The following is a 17,597-nucleotide window of genomic DNA, read 5'->3' on the forward strand; positions in this document are numbered from 1 at the left end:
CAAAACAACAAAAAATAAGATAACCTAGACCAAGAAAGGCAAATGCCACACATTATTAAATACACTCAAAAATTTAAACACTCTATTTCCAATTCATGATGGTATTGGAAAATACTTTAGAATTTTAGTGATAGAGCCTTGATGAAGGAAATATACTACTAGAAACAGGCTTTGAGGATAGCCATGCCCATGTATTCTCTCTCTCTCTCTCTCTCTCTCTCTCTCTCTCTCTGTCTCTCTCTTTCCTCCCTTTCTTATGCTGTGGGATGTCATTCTGTATGCTGTGAATGTGTGTTGCTCTGATTTGGGTGAGAAATAAAATGCTGATTGGCCATTAGCCAGGCAGGAAGTATAGGCAGGGCAAGAGACAAGAATTCTGGGAAGAGGAAAGACTGAGTCAGGAGTCACCAGCCAGACACAGAAGAGGCAAGATGAAAAGACAGAACCGAGAAAAGGTATCAAACCATGTGGCTAAACATAAATAAGAATTATGGGTTAATTTAAGTCTAAGAGCTAGTCAATAATAAGCCCAAGCTTTAGGTCAAGCAGTTATAATTAATATAAGCTTCTGAGTGATTATTTTATAAGCAGGTCACAGAACTGTGGGGCCTGGTAGGACCAGAGAAAATTTCTTATGCATGGATGTTCAATACTCATGCATCCATACTTTCCCTGAATATTGCCAGGTCTTGCTCAAATTGATAGACTGTATCTCTCTGAAGCCAAGAGCCCAAATTAACCCACTCTTACTTTTGTTGGGATATTTTTATCATAACAGAATTTTAACTAGTACATATAGATCCTAGCTTCAAATCTAGTTTTGTCTTTTAACTCAGAGTGTATGTAGAAGCCTGGAAACTAAGAAGAGACCCTATCTGTTGGTATGCCTTAAGAGAGAGGAAAAACTAGAGAATAGGTAATATGGCAGAAGAGTTAGGAGATACAGGATTAGAAAAGTTTAAGCACAGAAGAGGGTGGTACAATGGGAAGCAAGAGGGCTTGAGGTGGGTTAAGCATATGTAATGTATAAAAAAGCCGTATGGAACTTTATTATCTTTTGTTTCAATTAAAAGTATAGTATATTCCAAATGAATTAAAAGGAAGATACCTTGTAGGGCTGGACAGTGCTGCTCCTAGAATCTGTGGGCTAATAAACAAACATTTCATTGTCAGGTGTAAGAGAGATCAACTTCTTTATGACTTGTTGGTTGGGTATGGAGTACCCAGGGTTCAGGGGCTCAGCTAAGTCTGGCGTGGGATCTGAGGGGGGAAAAATCTACTTACAGTGTTCTTATGTCTATTAACTTTATTCCTCTAAGACAAAATTCTATCAATTCAGCTATAGCTTGATAGACCCCAGACCCAGGGTACTACCTTCTCGGGTGAGCACCCAAGAACCCAGACTCCGGTCCAGTTGATGCAAACAGCAAGAGGTTTATTGACATGGCTGTACAGTCGGGCTACTCTCCTCCCAAGAGCAAGAGTCACGCCCTACTGTAGCCACATGGGTACTTTTAAAGGAAAAGGAAAACCCACAAAAGCCATACGATTATAATTCCCATGCAATTTTGTTCCGGTTGGTTCCTGTGTAGGGGCTACTTTCACAAGATTATGGCCTAATCACAGGGTAGGCACAATCACGTCCACATGCACCATTTTCCCAGGAACCTCGGGGGCGGGGGTGTATCAGGGCAGGAGTGAAGGTTACACAAAGGTTACAATGGTCTTTCCTGGAACACTTGCAATTATCCCAGTCACAGGTGAGCAACATATCTTAACAGAAATCTCCACACATTGTGGTAAGGGTGGTTGAGTAATGGCTGAGTCAGTCTGCCCTTGGAACTAGCTTTTTAGTTCCTCATTCTCCTGGGGCTTGGGGGGTGTAAGCCTGAAGGGTTAGGGTCTTTCAAGCTCTACCAGGCATTCAAGGCAGGAATAACTCTAGACATATCAAGCTCTATATCTGTCTACTTTATTTCTCTGGGATAAAATCCTGTCTCCATAACTGCAGTTCTGTCCAGATCCCTAGCTCATAATCTAGCTAACAACTAAACTCTTATGCTTCCAGCCTCATCTTCATCTTCTGCATTCTCTTTCTCCATCTCTGCTGCTCTCTACTTCTGACACTCAGAAAACTCTTATCTCTGCAGAATTTCTGTCACCCTCTCTTCTCTCTTGCCACACTGTTCTGTCCTTGTCTACAGAAAATGCCTGCCCCTTCTTTCCCTGGGCACACTGTACCCTGCCTTCTCAGGAATATTTTACTTCTCACCTTGATATGCAAAACCCCTTTTGTTCTCAGTCAAAATGCTCTGGAGAACCACTAGGCCTCTTCAAGGGGATGGTCTGAGCTTCATTAGCACAAGAAACAAAGCTAGGTCTGGTCTCCCACCAGTTTTTCTCCTAAACTCAGCAGGGCAGTTAGTAACTTAGTAAGTATAGCAGGTCTGGGGAGCTGAATTGTTTACCAACTGGTCTGGGCGCGCAAGGATTTCATAGTAGAAAACAGCTGGAATTTTAAAGGCTGGGTAACACCAAATATTCATAATAAATGGCTTTGCCTTTTAACAGACCCTTGGCTGGTCCAAGTTCAGCTTTAATACACAGCTGAATCTCTATGATATATTCTTGTGGCCCTCAAGAGTTAGGGAGTATCTTAGGGTTTCTATTACTACAGTGAATCATCATGACCAAAAATCAAGTTGGGGAGGAAAGGGTTTGTTTGGCTTTTACTTCAATATCACCGACCAATCATCATTGAAGGAAGTTAGGACAGGAAGTTTCAACCCTCAATCAGGGTTGAAACATAGATGTGGGAGTTGATGCAGAGGTCATGACAGAGTGCTGCTTATTGGCTTGCTTGCCCTATTTTCTTATAGAACCCATGTCCACCAGCCCAGGGATGGCACCACCCACAATGGACTGGGTCTGCCCCATTGATCACTAATTAAGCAAATGCTTTACAGTCTTGCCTAAAACCCAAAATTATGGAGGATTTTCTTTATTGAGGTTCCTTACTCTCAGATGACTTTAGCTTCTGCCAGATTGACATGAAACTGTCTAGCACAGTGAGATTTCAAATGTTCCCAAGATAATACAGAATCCTTTCATTTCTTCTGGATGCCCAGAAGAATTAGATGATAAGACCTCATTCTTTAACATACCACATCCCTTGATTATAAGATATAGAGATATAAATTGGAACTGAGATGAAATTTTCCTTCCTTCTGACTACCTTTCATGGTACTGGGATGTGCTAAGCATGCTCTCCAGGGAGAAAAGTCATCAACAGTCTCAAACAGCTCTGAATTAAAATACCAATCCACCAGGCAAGATATGCTCACTTGAGCTCTAGTGGAATGATGACTATGGAATAACCATGTACTCTATGATTGAATTTGAGATACCGTTCACAGGAAAAAATCCTTGTCTGGTTGGTATTGTAAATCTAGTCATAAACCATGAATTGGGAAATCATAAGCTCTAAAGGGTAATTTCTACTATTGTGTGGTTAGGTTGACAGTTTCAAACAGCTTTTTAAATATTTATGTCTATATCCCTAGACCAATGTTACAAATAGTTTTATCAGAAAATCTGTTTTCAATGAACTGCAACAAAAGGAGAGACTCAGAAAATAAGTTATAGTTGAATGCTGATCTCCACATAATATAGCTATATCATACTCTGTAAGGCTCAATGAACATTGTGGACTAGGAGCTGAATAAATGTAAGAGCTAGAAGACAGAGAGGAAGTTGAGAAATGTCATCTTCTAGACATGATGCAGGCATTAGTATCATGAAGTAATCCTGTACCACCAGGATCCAATTGATAGTTTCAAACTTTTGGTCACAGAAAAGCCCATAGTTAAATTGAATAAGTCACAAAATAAATTTAAAAAAAGACATTAATGTGAGAAAGACATTTGCTATGAGGAATTGAGTTGATGGGATTTGGAAATAATAATCTGAGTGCATTATATACATGTACGAAATGGTTATTTAGAGCATACACAGTTGAAAATATAACAGGAACAAAGTTCATGCATGTTAATCTGATATCTATGTTTAGATACAGATGTAATGCTCAATTAAAGTCCAGAATTCTGAATCATTTACCTTAGAGTACAGATTTCACAAATAAAAACTTGATCTGTGTTATCCCAAGATGTGTTAATTTTCTTTTCCTTTTTTTTTTTCTTTTTGGTTTTTTTGAGACAGGGTTTCTCTATGTAGCTTTGCACCTTTTCCTGGAACTCACTTGGTAGACCAGCCTGGCCTCGAACTCACAGAGATCCACCTGGCTCTGCTTCCTGAGTGCTGGGATTAAAGGTATGTGCCACCACCGCCTGGCTAAGATCTGTTCATTTTCAATCCTATATTGTAAGCCAGATTATATTGGATGCATTCCAAGCATTAAAAATATTTCACTGAAAAAAAGATGATTTCATACAAATAAATAAATAAACATTTTTTTATATATATACATAACGAGAAATCTAGAGACTTTACAGCAGTTTTTAAACTATATTATTTAACTTTGTATCTTTATTTGTGTGGTAGGAGGTGGGCACTTCCCAAGAACAACTTGGGAATTAATTTTCTTCTTGCATCTGGGAGATTCAAATATTGAGTTCAGGTAATCAGATTTGGTAGCAAATTGTCTTTATACTTGCTGAAATGTGTTGCTTGACTATAAGGAGCTTTTGAAAAGTAATTCCAATTAAACATTTTTACACAGGTAAAGAAACAGAAAATTACTACTTACTTCTATAGAGGATTCATTGGATAGTCTATAAGATTCCTTGAGGAATATATAAAGAATTTATAAGAATAATTTTCAAGTATTATTTGAACTAGCCACAGGTAATTTAAGATATTACTTTCACTTTTAGATAAGTTTTTACCTTAAGTGAAAGCTATATCTAGGTTTTCCAAAGTAAATCTTTTCTATAAATCATTTCAGTATATAATCAACATGAAGTATTTTAATATTCTTTTCAACACAAAACTTTATGACATATATGTGATATAAGGACATCTTTATAACTTCATATCTTTATGTCTTTATAACTTTCATTCTGTTTATCACTGTTTTTCCAAAGCTTCTTCATCAGCTCCTGAATCCAGGTTCCCTATTGGTTTGATTGTCTGCCTTGGCTTCCCTTAAAGAACTGCAAGTCAGGATATGTAAGCCAAATAAACTCTTTCCTTCCTAAGTTGCTTTTAGCTATGGTTTTTCATGACAGCAATAGTAAGTAACCCTGACTGACAGAAATTACTATCAGGAGTTGGGTATTCCTGTGACAGACCTGGCCACGTCATTTTCTGTGAGGTGTGTGGCAGGACATCAGAACTCTAGGCTAGAAAAGTCACTGAGTATTGAGATATCGGTATTTTTTTGTTGTTGTTGTTGTTGTTGTTTTCTTTTTGTAGGAGATTTGAAGATAAGAATATTTAAAGCAGTGCAGACAATGGAGGACTGGCTTATGAAGTTTCAGAGGGAAATTTGAGAGTCCCTTAAAGGCTCTATTAAGGCCATATGCATTTACCATTTTGAGTTAAGTGTCTGTGGCTCTGACCGTCTAGGTCTGAAGAATCAGCAATTACTAACAAAAGACCAGAACTGCTGAAATGAAACCTTTGCTTTCCTGATACAGTTGATGATGTTTAGCTGGAGCTAAGAAAGTAACAATGATTTAGGAGATCCAAGAATCAGTAAGATGAAATCATCTGGGAAACGACTCTTCATTGTCAACCAATAGAAGCTGTGTAACCAAAGTAGTTACTTTGTGCTGGCAGCTAAATTTGGTCATGTGTCAGAGTCTCAGATAACCACTGGTTTTGAAGGCAAGAAGGGGTCATGGAGAAGGGGCCTGGCACTGTCAGAAGCAAGAGGCTATTGGTGACGATGTAGCCTCAGTTGTTTGAAAGGATCACACATCTTGTCATGAATAGGGCCCTGGACAGGCTATGGTGCAACCCATTGCACCATCCGAGCATTTTGGAAACACCAGTGCCTTGGGACATGGCGCTTATAATAAAGGTAGCCAATGCTAGAAACATTTCAAATCCCTTTTCCTGATAGTGCCAGACAGTGGCTAAGACTAGAAAGTAGACAGAAAAGGCTCTGCGTTTCACCACTGGAAGTAAGACTGATGGGTCTCAAAAGATGAGGTAGTGGGTAAACCTCTTGCCTCATCCGCATAATAAGGACCAGAATTTGGAACTCTAGCATCCCTTTACATAAATGGCTGTGGCAGCACTCCCGTAGCCTCAGAACTCTGAAGATAGAGACAGGGTATCTAAAGCTGTCGGTGAGTGATTGAAGGGAGGTAGAGCACAGGAAACTTTCTGACTACACTAGGTGAATCAGCATGCTCTAGAATCATGGAGACCGTTCCTGAAAAAGGATCTAGAAAGACATCCAATGCCAGGCATTGGCCTGCATATAGGCAGGCACACGCATGTATCCACACAAGTACACATGCATGCCACGCACACAGATACACAGAAGAAAGGGAAGAAAGGAAGACATAACAGTCAGTGAAAACCACTTGCTCATAGGCTTTTAGTCAGTTTTCTATTTTGTACACATTTTCAGCTATGAAATAGCTAACTACATTGCCCAGAATTTGACCCCTGGCTTAGTAGATAATTATATCCACATCTCAGCTTGAACATAATTCAAATATAGGAGGAAATTTCCTGTGAGACGAGATACTCAAAGTCTCATTACTGATCCAAAGTATGGCTCAACTTAGGTAAAAGATAAAAGGAGAAAAATAAGAGGAAGTATAAAACTTATTTTTAGAAAGAAAGGGTGTTTTTAATGGAGGTAAGAAGTCTAAACTGTCTTGATATGTGTCATTATTAAAGATAATACACATGGATACAAAACTACTTACTTCAAATTATTTCAACAGAATGATGATGGCCATTCACATAATCTGTGATTTCCTAATGACACTTCACTCACCTTTAATATAATCTTGCCCAAATATGCACATCTACAGATAATAACAATTGAAACTAAGCTAAAAACATTCCTCAGATAGTGGTGGTAATTGAGGCATTCTACCATTAAATTCTTATTACTGTGCAATGGAGCCTTACAACTACCAAGAAGAAAATGAGTCATGTTGGGATAATGAAATTGTACATTTTATATCTCTGACGAATACTGATGTAATGAGTTCAGAAAATAAACATTCAATTAGTATGACATCTGGAAGAATAAAAACAGACTTAGTAACAGGAATTTTTTAAAGATTCACTTTATATGACAATTTCTTAAAAATACATATTCTTATGATTACTTGTTGAATGGTAAATACCTCAACTAGATTAAAGAAAAATAGTTACAAAGATGAAATTATTTTAGACCTACACCTGGGTATTATTCATCTTCCAAAACATCAACTTCTTAATACTTGATTATTTGATATACCTTACGGGGGGGGTAGGAAATATGAAAATGGGGTTGAGTTGATGACTTTGGGATGGGAAGATTTTTCTAGGCTATCTGTCTCAGCAGTGTATTCACAAGAGTCTTTCGAGGGAAATTGGAGGACCACAGAAGATGTGAGGGTTAAAGCATAAAGAATAATGACAGGAAGCCACAATCAGAAAGAAGATTGCAGGCAGCAAGAATTTTAAAAAGAGGGGGAGGCAGGTGGTTCCGTAGAAGTTCAATAAAGAAGAGAGCCCTGCACTTCCATTTAGAGTAAAGGACCCCCGAAGCCATCAGAGAGTTTTTGTTGTTTAGGATAGCAAGTTTATGGTCATTTCTCATATGAGAAGCCATGACAAGCAAACATGGGATCCGATAAACAGACTCAAGTGAGTACAAGTGCATACACACAAACACGCACAGAGTTCTTACAGTAAACCTGTTCCTGTCTTTACAGCCTAGATTGTTCCTAAAATGAGATTATATTTTACATGTTAGTTGTACAGAAATGGTAGACACTCATTTTACGTTATTTTTATATTTGAAAATCTTAATTACAGCTTGACCACATTTCCTAAAATAAAGAACCGTTGATTCTCTATAAATATAGAATCTGATCATAGATGTGGGACAGTCTTGTCTTTGTATTACAGAGATATAAGAAATTTTGGCTTCCAGTACTCCCTTTTTATTTGGAGGATTGAAACTGAGAAAATAAACTTGAGGAGATAGAGATTTAAAATGACAACAGAAAGACAGATTACGTTGGTTGAACATACATATTTACAAACACACTCATACACGCATATTCGACAATTCCCTACTATTATAAATAAACCTTGAAAATATAACTTAGTTTTACAAGAGTCAAGCTCCAAGGTCAATCTCTTTCCCACTGATTATTCAAGACTCTGATAGAAATAGTCAAACCTTTCTTTGAGAAACTGTCCATATGTCTTTCAAAGTCTTTTTACATGGTTTTCACCTGTGTTTCTCTTGTTTGCCTGACTATATTTTAACTGTTCTCATTTGAAATCTCATCAGATGATGACATTTTCATGGTTTGTTTCTTGTAACTGAAGTAGAAGAAACATATATCAATCATGATTATTACCTGTGGTTAAAAAATCTTCCTCTTGTATCTCATACATTATTTTCTAAAGGTCAACCTAAAATTCCTCTGAAAATTTAAGAAACATCATCAAATCCATTCATTTTGAGTACCTGAAAATGATTTTATACTCTAGTCCTTATTTGATTGTTTATATTGAGCTAAATTATCATGTTTAAGAAATTCTCTAACATTTTTCTTGTTTTTCACTTGTCAAAAGTCCAATGAATCCTCAAAGCAGATTGCTTAAATATTGATTGCTTTCCTATTAGTTTGCCTTTCTTTGCCATTAAGGGAGTATTCTTGGTGCTGTACCTTGCCTGGCTCTACAATTACTATTTATCAAGTTCTCACTTGCAAGTATGGAGCTGTGACACTTCTTTTAGCATCTGGCCTCTATAAAACTATTTATAATTATATTTTGGGATGACATAGGATATTTTGAAGTTCATCTGGACAGTGTGACACATGCCTTTGATCCTACCACTTGAGATGTACAGGCAGGAGGATCTCCTTAAGTTTGAGATCAGCCTGGTCTACAGAGTTAGTTCCAGGACAGCAGGGCTATACAAAGAAACCCTGTCTTAAAAAAACAAAAACAAGCTCCCAGCCTGCCCCCGACTTCCCTTCTGGTCCAGAGCCACTTCCTGAGACTTAGAGACCGGCCCCCAGCTCCCAGCCTGCTCCCGATTGCCACTCTGGACCAGAGCCCGCCCCGGACTTCCCTTCTGGACCAGAGAGTAGGACAAGAGAACTCCCTTTTGGACAAAAGAGAGAGTCTTCCTGAATCTGTCAGCTCTTTCTGAAACAAGTACACTGATAAGACGAAGAAAGAACCACAAGGAGATGGGCAGACGTCAAGGCAGAAGTACATACAGCAAAATGAAGAGCAATACAGCATCACCAGAACCTAGCCCGCCTCCAACATCTAGACCTGAACACCAAAAATTGGAAGAAGCAGAAGAAAGTAGCCTTATGAGTAACTTCATGAAGAAGGTAGAGGCTTGTGTAGAGGAAAAGACAAGGAAATTGGAAGAACGCTGTAAACAACTAGAGGAAAGAGCAAACAAATTAGAAGAAAACAATAAAGCCCTCCAAGAAAAAAATAAATTCCTGGAAGAAAACATTAAAGTCCTGGAAGAAAACATTAAAGTCCTGGAAGAAAACAATAAAACACTGAAAGAAAATCATGAAAAAGCAATGAAACAAACAAAGGAAACAGGCCAAGAACTGAAAAAGGAAATTGAAAAAATAAAGAAGACACAAACAGAGGGAATGCTGGAAATAGAAACCCTGAGTAAAAGATCAGGAACTTCGGATGCAAGTATAACCAACAGAATGCAAGAGGTGGAAGAGAGGATTTCTGGCATTGAAGATACAGTAGAAGAAATAGTTTCATCAGTCGAAGGAAACACTAAAGCCAACAAAGTCATGAACCAAAATGTCCAAGAAATCTGGGACACCATGAAAAGACCAAACCTACGAATTATAGGGATAGAAGAAGGTGAAGAATACCAACTCAAAGGCACAGAAAATATATTCAACAAAATTATAGAAGAAAACTTTCCCAACTTAAAGAAGGAAATGCCTATGAAGATACAAGAAGCCTATAGAACACCAAACAGACTAGACCCCCAAAAAAAGTCCCCTCGACACATAATAATTAAACAACTAAATGTATAGAATAAAGAAAGAATATTAAGAGCAGCCAAGGAAAAAGGCCAAGTGACCTATAAAGGTAAACCCATCAGAATAACACCCGATTTCTCAATGGAGTCTTTGAAAGCCAGAAGGACCTGGACAGATGTAATGCAGACACTAAGAAACCATGGATGTCAGCCCAGACTAATATACCCAGCAAAACTTTCAATCATCATAGACGGAAGGAACAAGACATTCGAAGACAAAGCCAGATTTAAACAATACCTATCCACAAACCCAGCCCTACAGAAAGCACTAGAAGGAAAATTCCAACCTAAGGAAGTCAGATACACACTCGAAAACACAGGCAATAGATAAAGCCACAACAGTAAACCCCAAAGAAGGGAAGTACACACACACTACCACCAAAAATGACAGGGATGAACAATCACTGGTCGTTAATATCCCTTAATATCAACGGACTTAATTCACCTATAAAAAGACATAGACTTACAGAATGGATACGAAAGCAGAACCCAACTTTCTGCTGCATACAAGAAACACATCTCAAATTCAAAGACAGACACTACCTAAGAATAAAAGGCTGGGAAAAGACTTTCCAATCAAATGGTCTTAAGAAACAAGCAGGGGTAGCCATACTGATATCCAACAAAATAGACTTCAAACTAAAATCAATCAAAAGAGATAAAGAAGGACATTACATATTCATCACAGGAAAGATCCACCAAGATGAAGTTTCAATTCTGAACATTTATGCCCCAAACACAAGGGCACCCACATATGTAAAAGAAACATTACTAAAACTTAAACCACATATAAAACCCCACACATTAATAGTGGGAGATCTCAACACCCCACTTTCACCACTGGACAGATCTCCCAAATCGAAACTTAACAGAGAAATAAAGGACTTAACTGATATCATGACCCAATTGGATCTAATAGATATCTACAGAACATTCCATCCTAACAAGAAAGAATATACATTCTTCTCAGCACCCCATGGAACTTTCTCTAAAATTGACCACATACTTGGCCACAAAGCATATCTCAACAGATACAAAACAATTAGAATAACCTCCTGTGTTCTATCAGACCACCATGGGTTAAAGTTAGATCTCAACAACAACAAAAACTACAGAAAACCTACTTTCTCATGGAAACTGAATAATGCTCAACTAAATCACCAATGGGTTAAGGAAGAAATAAAGAAAGAAATTAAAGACTTCCTAGAGATCAATGAAAATGAAGACACCACATACCCAAACTTATGGGACACAATGAAAGCAGTGCTAAGAGGGAAATTCATAGCACTAAATGCACACATAAAGAAGTTGGAGAAATCTCACACTAGTGACTTAACAGCACACCTGAAAGCTCTAGAACAAGAAGAAGCAAAGTCTCCCAGGAAGAATAGACGCCAGGAAATTATCAAAGTGAGAGGGGAAATTAATAAATTAGAAACTAAGAGAATAATACAAAAAATTAATGAAACAAAGAGTTGGTTCTTTGAGAAAATCAACAAGATAGACAAGCCCTTATCCAAACTAACCAAAAGACAGAGAGAGAGAATCCAAATCAACAAAATCAGAAATGAAAAGGGGGACATAACAACAGACATTGAGGAAATCCAGAGAATTATAAGGTCATATTTCAAAAACCTCTACTCCACAAAACTGGAAAACCTAAAAGAAATGGACATTTTTCTGGATAAGTACCACATACCTAAGTTAAATCAAGACCAGATAAACTATTTAAATAGCCCAATAACCCCTAAGGAAATAGAAACAGTCATTAAAAGTCTCCCAACCAAAAAAAGCCCAGGACCAGATGGTTTCAGCGCAGAATTCTACCAGATCTTCAAAGAAGAGTTAATACCAATACTCTCTAAATTGTTCCACATAATAGAAACAGAAGGAACATTACCAAACTCCTTTTATGAGGCTACAATTACCCTGATTCCTAAACCAAACAAGGATACAACAAAGAAAGAGAACTACAGACCGATCTCCCTCATGAACATTGATGCAAAAATACTCAATAAAATATTGGCAAACAGACTCCAAGAACACATCAGAACAATTATCCACCATGATCAAGTAGGCTTCATCCCAGGGATGCAAGGGTGGTTCAACATACGAAAGTCCATCAATGTAATACACCATATAAACAAACTCAAAGAAAAAAACCACATGATCATCTCACTAGATGCAGAAAAGGCATTTGACAAAATCCAGCACCCCTTCATGATAAAAGTCTTGGAGCGATCAGGAATACGGGGAACATACCTAAACATAATAAAGGCAATATATAGCAAACCAACAGCCAACATCAAATTAAATGGAGAGAAACTCAAAGCAATTCCACTAAAATCAGGAACGAGGCAAGGCTGTCCACTCTCCCCATACTTATTCAATATAGTACTTGAAGTTCTAGCCAGAGCAATAAGACAACATAAGGAGATTAAGGGGATACAAATTGGAAAGGAAGAAGTCAAGCTTTCCCTATTTGCAGATGACATGATAGTATACTTGAGTGACCCCAAAGATTCCACCCAGGAATTGATAAAGCTTATAAACACCTTCAGCAACATAGCAGGATACAAGATCAACTCAAAAAAATCAGTAGCCTTCCTATATACAATGGACAAAGAAGATGAGAAGGCAATTAGAGATACATCACCCTTTACAATAGCCAAAAATGACATAAAATACCTTGGGGTAACACTAACCAAGCAAGTGAAGGACCTATATGACAAGAACTTTAAGTCCCTGAAAAAAGAAATTGAAGAAGATGTCAGAAAATGGAAAGATCTCCCATGCTCATGGATAGGCAGGGTTAACATAGTAAAAATGGCAATCTTACCAAAAGCAATATACAGATTCAATGCAATCCCCATCAAAATACCAACACAATTCTTCACAGACCTGGAAAGAATAATACTCAACTTCATATGGAAAAACAAAAAACCCAGAATAGCTAAAAGAAACCTGTACAATAAAACAACTTCTGGAGGCATCACAATCCCTAACTTCAAGCTCTACTATAGAGCTACAGTAATAAAAACAGCTTGGTATTGGCATAAAAACCGACATGTGGACCAATGGAATCGAATTGAAGACCCTGACATTAACCCACACACCTATGGACATATAATTTTTGACAAAGAAGCCAAAAGTGTACAATGGAAAAAAGAAAGCATCTTCAACAAATGGTGCTGGCATAACTGGATATCAACGTGTAGAAGGCTGCAAATAGATCCATATCTGTCACCGTGCACAAAACTTAAGTCCAAGTGGATCAAAGACCTCAACATAAATCCAGCTACTCTAAACCTGCTAGAAGAGAAAGTAGGAAGTAATCTTGAACGCATTGGCATAGGAGATCACTTCCTAAATATAACACCAGTAGCGCAGACACTGAGACAAACAATCAATCAATGGACCTCCTGAAACTGAGAAGCTTTTGTAGAGCAAAGGATACGGTCAACAAGGCAAAGCGACAGCCTACTGAATGGGAAAAGATCTTCACCAACCCCACAGGTGACAGAGGACTGATATCCAGAATATATAAGGAACTCAAGAAATTAGACATCAAAACGACCAACAGTCCAATTGAGAAATGGGCTTTAGAATTAAACAGAGAATTCTCAACAGAGGAAACCCAAATGGCTGAAAGACATTTAAGGAACTGCTCAACATCCCTAATCATCAGGGAAATGCAACTCAAAACAACTCTGAGATACCACCTTACGCCTGTCAGAATGGCTAAGATCAAAAACACTGAAGACACTTTATGCTGGAGAGGTTGTGGAGCTAGAGGAACTCTCCTCCACTGCTGGTGGAATGCAAGCTTGTACAACCACTTTGGAAATCAATATGGCGCTTTCTTAGAAAATTGGGAATCAATCTCCCCCAAGATCCAGCTATACCACTTTTGGGCATATACCCAAGAAATGCTCAATCATACCACAAGAACACTTGCTCAGCTATGTTCATATCAGCATTGTTTGTAATAGCCAAAACCTGGAAACAACCTAGATGCCCTTCAACTGAAGAATGGATAAAGAAATTGTGGCACATATACACAATGGAATACTACTCAGCAGAGAAAAACAATGACATCATACGGTTTGCAGACAAATGGATGGATCTAGAAAAAATCATCCTGAGTGAGGTGACCCAGACTCAGAAAGACAAATATGGTATGTACCTACTCATAGGAAGATACTAGATGTGGAACAAGGATGACTGAACTGCTACTCACATCACCCGTGAGGCTACCTGGAAAACGGGACCCCAAAAAAGACATGGAGAAATGGATGAGATCTACATGAACAGCCTGGTCATGAGTGGGAACAATGAAGAGCGACGGTCGAGGGAAAGAGAGTGGGAGATCCTAGCTAGATCAAGAAAAGAGAGGGAGAACAACGAATAGGAGACCATGGTAAATGAAGACCACATGAGAAGGGGAGGAAGCAGAGAGCTAGGGAGGCCCACGGAGATCCACAAAGATACTGCCAGAAAAGACTGCTGGCAATGGACGAGAGACGGCAGGAACTGACCTACTCCGGTGATGGGATGGCCAGACACCCTGTTAGTTGTGCCATAAACCCCATCCAAGGAAGGTCTGAGGAATCTGGATGCAGACATCCGTGGCTGGGCCCCTGGTGGAGCACTGGGAGTCTAATTAGTGAGAAAGAAGAGGGTTTATATGAGCGAGAATTGTTGAAGCCAGGGTTGGATAAAGCACAGGGACAAATAGCCAAACGAATGGAAGCACAGGATCTATGAACCAAAGGCTGAGGGCCCCCAACTGCATCAGGCCCCCTGAACGGGTGAGACAGTCATTTGGCCTGATCTGTTTGGGAGGCAGCCGTGTGTTAGTGCCGGGTCCTGGGCTTGTTGCATGAGTTGACTGTTTGAATCGTGGGACATATGCAGGGACACTTGGCTCGGTCTGGGAGGGGGGGACTGGTCCTGGCTGGACTGAGTCTACCAGGTCGATCCCGGTCCTCGGGGAGACCTTGATCTGGAGAAGGTGGGAATGGGGGGTGGGATGGGGGAAGGGGAAGGGGGGCGAGAGTGGGAGAACAGGGGAATCTGTGGCTATTATGTTGAAATAAATGATGTTGTAAAATAAAAAAAAAAAAAAAAAGAATACCCATACCTTGACAACACATCATGTGCTACATAACGTTAGATGCTTTTAAGAACTACTTTAATTGTTTTGTTTAACAAAATAATGTTTAATAGCTTAACCTTTTAGTTGACTACAAAAGTGAATTGCTGGGAAGAGGTTTATAAGAGGGAAATGCATTGGAAACATTATTATTTATTAAGACAGAGATAAAACATAAGAATAAAAGTGATGGCCAAAGGAAAAAAAAAAACAAAAACAAATAAGAAATTTCAATATTTTACAGAATAATTTCTAGCATATGCTTATTGTATCCATGAAATTCTATAGATTAAATTGGTAATACAATGCCAATGAGTAGAACAAGTCATTTCTATTTTTTTTTGATTCTTATGATGACATAGGTAGTGACAGAATATTCAAGAGTGATGTTCTACTTAACACTTATGTTTCCTCATCTAATTTGCTTATATTGGGGACATACTTTTGTTATTTTCTCTGAATTTTATCGTTACTGTACTTATTACACCCACAAAATGCAAATCTAACATCTGTATTGAGCTCTCTAATTCGGACTAAAATCATATGACAGAAAGTTTTTCAAAAGCTTGCGTTCATCATGAATAAACAAGTACTTTTTGTTTATTACCATTTTAGGCAATTAATTTTGTGACCACTTTGATATGTTTCTACATTATTAAAGTCACTATAAATAATTTACCTATTTAAAGACAAGCATTAAAAAGGAAATGAACTGGTAAAAAATGAAATTGAAGTAATAACAGTAGCTATAAATGATTATTGAGAAATTTTATGATAATTGAGTAGAAAATCATAATACAAATTCATGGATACAATGTTGAATAACAGTTATAATCACCATTTGGTGTTTTCCTTTCAATTTTTGATAAAGAATCATTGCTTGTCCAACATGTATAGCCCCAAGCAATTAAAAAGACAATAATATACAGTGGTAATTAAAATACCATAAAGTGCAGCCTTCCAAGCAAACAAGTGCCAGTGTCTCATTAAGGAGTTTTTTAAGGAGTGCAAGAGGTCTTTGGATCATTACTGAAAATACCAGCCCAGGTTGAGTCAACATGTAAATGAGATTGCAAGTCTCTGTAGGGCATTCAGTGCACTGATGCCCATCACAGGCTTAAATATTAAAGAAGTATAAATAGAAACTGATGAACCTCTTATATTGCTGGAAGTAATTTCAATTCCTTTGCAAAAATGAGATAAAATTTCATTTGAGGAAGTTATCAGGCAGCTGAGCATAGTTAAAACTCATCGAACTGCTCAGTCATAGAACTCATAATAGATTCTGGTCATTTACTCTAAGAAGGAATTTGGTTAATTTAAATTGCTCCAGATAGTTTCAAGGACTCTAATGAGAATGAGACTCTATCTTGTATAAATTACCCCATTCATATATTTTCTTGGTGCATCTTTGTAATGTTAGAGCCAAATCACCCACTCGGGGTTTGCATGTAGTGTAGAAGAGATTCAATGGCTATTGAGAAAGTTCCTATTTATATGGAGTTATGTCTGCCACTAAATGAGAATCCTTAAATTAGAGAAAACACACCAGCAGGAGATTGGAAAGTGGTCATTAGCTTAGGATGACTTAAAAATGTCTATTTAAATGGATTTCTTAGAAATAACATTTTTATTGAGACAGACTATCATGATGTAGCCCTGACTATCCTGAAACTCAGAGAAATCTGCTTGCCTCTGCTTCCTCAGTGCTCCAATTAAGTGTTCATCATCATACAAAGCCAATAATTGGTGAACTATAACTACTGATAAAAAAGTAGATAAAATTTAGAACTGTTTACTCAATAAGCAACAATATTTTATAGTAAGACATCCTTCAACTGTGACTGAAATTATTTAAGTTCAGTAGATTTTATTTGAAAAAGGGATTGAATATTAATATAAGATGGATTTTTAATGTGATAGTTAATCAAATGTGAGTATTTAAATGTTAGCATAGTCTGAATATCCTTTGCTTTACATCTAGTATCCAATTATGAGTGAGTACATACCATGTTCATCTTTCTGAGTTTGGGTTATCTCACTCAAGATGATATTTTCTAGTTCCCTCCAATTTGCCTGCAAATTTCATGATGTCCTTGTTTGTTACAGCTGAGTAGTACTCCATTGTGTATATGTACCATATTTTCTTTATCAATTTTTCAGTTGAGAGGCATCTAGGTTGTTTTCAGGTTC

This window comes from Peromyscus leucopus, chromosome 10 (assembly GCF_004664715.2).
Source record: "Peromyscus leucopus breed LL Stock chromosome 10, UCI_PerLeu_2.1, whole genome shotgun sequence".
NCBI lineage: Eukaryota > Metazoa > Chordata > Mammalia > Rodentia > Cricetidae > Peromyscus > Peromyscus leucopus.